Source organism: Acyrthosiphon pisum, chromosome A1 (genome assembly GCF_005508785.2).
Source record: "Acyrthosiphon pisum isolate AL4f chromosome A1, pea_aphid_22Mar2018_4r6ur, whole genome shotgun sequence".
In the NCBI taxonomy this organism is placed as follows: Eukaryota; Metazoa; Arthropoda; class Insecta; order Hemiptera; family Aphididae; genus Acyrthosiphon; species Acyrthosiphon pisum.
The window spans coordinates 48,728,640-48,733,955 of record NC_042494.1 but is presented as its reverse complement, the minus strand read 5'-3'; positions in this window follow the sequence as shown (position 1 = coordinate 48,733,955).

Below are 5,316 nucleotides of genomic sequence, written 5' to 3'. Positions count from 1 at the left end.
ATATCTGTATTAAAAGCTATGAATAATATAATGTATTACTGCATATGGTAGAAAGTAATAAATATCGAGTATAATATGTAAAATTTGTTTTATCCTTTCTATCATACAATGCGATCAATATTAAATATAATATTATAACTTATAAGATGTAATTATTTATTATAACATCATGTGGATGATGTAGCCTCCAGAAAAGCAATTATTGTAAATGTAATTAAATCGATCGCTGTTTGAGTGTCGTTTCTATATTATATTCTATACGTCTTCTATAGTTCTATCTTCTATGATATTAGATATCGTTATACCGCGTTTATCAAATTGAAAATGTAAAAATTATTTTGCAACTAAAAACTTAAAAAAATATAAAATGTTAAATCTGTATAGCTAAGGATTTAAAAATAGGTTCCATGTAAGTAGTATTCATTCCTGATTAATATTAAATAAATGTTCAACTTCTTTTAATATAGGATTTTGGAAATTAACTAAAGCAGCACAAAGTTGGAATACCAAAGAAGCTCTTGTATACAACGTGTTTGGAATGTGAGCTAAAATTTTGAAATTTTTAAGTCTTACCATAACTCTTTCTACGTGTATTCGGGCCCTAGCTATGTTTTTTGTACGAATAACTTCACTGGGCGTAAATTGTGGAGTCATTAAAAACGGAGGAATGTTCAAAGAAGTTCCAGGAGGCAAAATGTCAGATATTAAAAATCCTTTGTCGGCTAAAACTAAGTCACCTGGTTTTGATATTTCTAAGACCCCACAGGCCACAGTGACTTACAATTTTTTTGTCTGAAGTAGATCCTGGGTACAACTTACTAGCATAAGTAATTACACCATTGAGAGCCACTCCAACAAGTCCTTTGAGGGTATTTCTATGTTTATATGAGCTGTAAGTCAATTTCTGATCAACTAATGAGTTTGGAATATCACAGGACATTTCAGTGCAGTCTAAAGTAATCCTACAGTTTTTAAAATCATTGAAGCAATTAGGTAAACAGTTTTGGTTTTTATTTTGAGATGGTACTTTACTCATTAAGCTGACAAATAAAATTTCATGAAGAACACTAATGAAAGTTATTATAATATTTCAAACTGTAGATTCACTAATACCAAATCTGAATGCCAAGTCTGTATAACATAAGTTTAATCTTAATATCATCAGAGTCATAAGAACTTGGTTATTTAAACATAACTTCTTCACACTCCAAGTATAATAATAATTGATTTCAACTTTAGAAACAAATTCAATAATAAGATCAAGTAGGTATAACTTTACTAATGCCACAATAAAAATCAAACATTTTGCCATTGGATTCTATAGAGTGGTAACCAAAAGAACGGTTTTTCAGAAAAAATAATTTCCTTTTTTAAACTATCATTTTTAGTTTGAAGTGACTCAATTAATTGATTTTTTTCTTTTATAACATTGTTACTGGAAGCTTCTTCTTCATTGGGCATACTCACAGTTTAAATTTCACAATTAAGTTTAGTGTTCATCACGATTATAGATTCATCATTATCAATATCGTTTTCAGTTTCAACAAGTACTGTTTGGCGCCTTTAATATTAAAAATATCATTATTATACAAGAATGTTAATTAATTAATTAAACAAAATACAACATAAAACTGATGGAAAAATTTATTCTAAATCAATCATCTTCATCTACATTAATAAGTATATTAGTAATTACAAATAGTACATGCACTATCTAATGAAAATAATATTTTGGACATAAAGAATGTTTTACAAATTCAATAAATACTTCTCCACAGATAGAAATAACAATTATTGAAACATACAAAATTATTATGACAAAGTTTAACCATAAAGTTTATAATTAAACTAAACATAAGTTTACTTAAAATGTTAGTAATCACAAACACAGTTTAACACAGTAGCATAACTGAAGACCTTGGAGCAACAATAAGATGTCTCCATATTTTGGTCAAGATTAGTTTTTGATTGCACAGTAAGAAAATAAAACTTGAGCATTAGTTTGGAGGAAACAGAAAATAATAATTAATTTAGGTAATTTAAATAAAGGTAACATTCATCAGTATATATTTTTAAATTTATTTTTTAAACAAAGATTTTCAAATTTTTTTGATTCAAATAAAATCTTTTTTCAAAGAAAAGATTTATGATAATTTTAAATAGTATTTTTTTTGTTTCCACCCACTGGCAACTTACCCCATTGGTCCACTCTGGGAACAAACATTGACATAATTAATAGTCACAACATATATTGTGCATCAAAATTCAACTTGGAAAAAACTACATAAGGATATTACAGCATACTTTGTGAATTTTTCTGGAGAAGCAAAATTAAAATGTGAATTTTTATTCCACGAAAAAATACTTAGGACTTTAACGTATTATATTATATATTATTACCTATAAATAATGATATTTATTATTTCTACAGTAAATAGGTTATTCCTCGTTATTTGTTTACACTTTTTTCATAGAAAATAGTTGTGGAGTTTAATTAGTGTACATAATATGTTAACTCCTGTAAATGTTATACTAGGTGAACAAAATATTTACTTTCTACAGTTCTACACATGAAAATTTTAAGTGTAATTAATATGTATTGTTAATAGCATTTAATATCATATTATATATTTATAAAGTATAAATTATTAAATTTTGTTAAAAATGCCTATGACGACGTGTTGTGTCGAAAAATGCTCTAGTCGTGGTAATCAAAAAGCCAACAGCCCAGGAAAATTGCATTTTTTTGAGTAATTAAAAATTAAATAATAACAATTAACACAATGCATTTTAAACATTTATTAAATTAATGAAAATATAATTTAAGAAAATAATTTTTATAAAATAGATTTCCTTCTGATGAGGTGAAAAAGCCAATGTGGGTTAATTCTATTAAAAGAGTAAACTTTGTTCCTGCGGCTTTGAACGTTTATACGGTTAGTATAGGGCAGCGTTTCCCAACCCAGCCAGGGTTGGATTTGAAGGGGGGGGGGGCGACGTGGCGATACAAATTATCGAATTTAAATAACAAGATTATGTTCAAAACAAATTTGAAATTGGTTATAACCATAGATATTAAAAGAATATTTTCTTGGTTATAACCACAATTGCTGTAAACAATTGGCTACGGCTTATAGTTTTAGATTATAGATAGAATGACAGATAAAATCATTTTACCGCCAAGCAGTGCTACTGCTTCACTGTGACTGTGGTAAATAACTCAATTTTAATATTGAGTGCTGAATACTTTATTTTCTTTGTTGCATTTCACATTTTTAAATTGCAACCACATAAAAAGAGAACTTTAGCTAACTTCCATTAACTTTTCAAGTTTTTAACCCGGTGAACATTTGTTGTAACATAGGTAGGTACATATGTTTTTGGGCTGGTTACAGGTATTTTATTTTTTTAACTGATTGTATAAAATGCAAAACTTACTCGATTCCTACTAGGTATATATACAATTAATGGTTACTTATTATAGTTATTATTAGGTTTATAGTTTATGGTTCATAAATTGTCTTCGAAGTGGTAAATATGTGGAGTGACGATAAAGTAGCGTGGTACCACTACGTTTATGTCACACGATCACCATAATCTCTATTTATGGAAAAAAACTTAACTAAACTGAAGATTCAAATTTCAAATTTCAATTTCTATAATTATAGCTCAAAAAGAGTCAAAAATCATAATATTTTGAAATTTTAAGTAGCTACAAAATGATTGTTTTGAGTTACTACAAAAAATCAAAATTTACAACATTACGTCTTTTCATTACATCAAAGAGAGTGGGGGGGGGCGTAGAACCCCTCAAGTTAGTAAGCTTAGGATAGTTACATGTAATACCCCCCCCCCCCCCCCCCCGAAACAAAATCCTAAATAGGTAAACCGCTGGTCAGTGTCAACCTGATGAAAAAGTAGGTCAACCTATTATTAAAAAACATAAATAGTCAAAAATATCATAATATTATGTACCTATAATACGTGATACGTCTATACTTATAATAAAGAATCAACACTTCTGTAGGTATACTGTATACATAATATTATATTATAGCTATATGTAGGTGATAGCCGATATAGGTCCTTTATATAGGAATATAGTATATTATAATGATTCTATTATATAGTCCATACTCGATATAGGTGTAATATAGATAAAGATATATTTAAAAAAGACCATTAGGTATAAAGTATTAATATAGATGAAAATATGACACTGGGCCAGAGTGTACCTATATAAAGTGTGTAAATTCCTAAAGCCTAATGATTGATGAATAATAATCGTGAGGTTAATGCACTCTTTCATGGTTTTTTATAACTTATATAGTTATAATATATATACCTACCTAAGCTAAATATTTGTTTGACCAAAGTATTGGGCAGTTATTATGTATACTGCAGTTTACATATTATTAATAAATCGCGTCAAACGGAAGTTGGCAAATATTTATACGTATTTATATGTGTCTGTAGTTACTAGGTAAGTACATAATACACATTATATAAACCATATTTATACCTTTCTTCGGTAGTTGATAATTTATGATGCGTACGATATAAACTTATAACCATTGTTCGAATGGTGTGCGGATAAAATATTTTGACAGTGGCCCGTGCCCGCGTACCGCTTCAGACCATCATCATCCGGTTTTTTGGCTTCTGCCACCCGTATATAATATTATGTTATTTTATGGTACGTGATGTTTTTAGTAATAATACTATTAATTTTTGAACCTATATCGAACGTGCTCAGATACATCCTATATCCTTTTTCTTGTATGATCGTTTATTTTATTTATTTAATTTATAGTCTGTTAATTAATTCGAATATTTCCGTTTTAAAATATCAGCTGAACAATATATTGGATTTAGGTATTACTGTATTAGATAACGACGTAACGTACCTATACAATATTGAGGGATTTCGGGACGCAATTCGTGTGCACTACAAACCACTACACGAATTGCTTCCCAACGTAAAAACATTATTTTCCTCCCTAATTTATACAGAAATAGGACTGTCAATAGCAAATATATTACTATCGGTAGGTTAAAAATAATGATTTTTGTCGTTGTTGTCCTATAAGTCAAATAAATTAAATAAGTAAGTTTAAATTATAAAAAAAAAAATGTAAATAGAAAAATTTAAATTTAAAAGACTGGTAAAAACTTGTAAAATACCTGTTTAATATAATCAAGACGGGTTGGCCATTTTCATATTTTGTCTTGTTTCGTTTAATAACTAACTAACTAACTAACTAACTAACTAATAACTATTGAAAAGTTTGAAACTACAAAATAATAAATTATTAA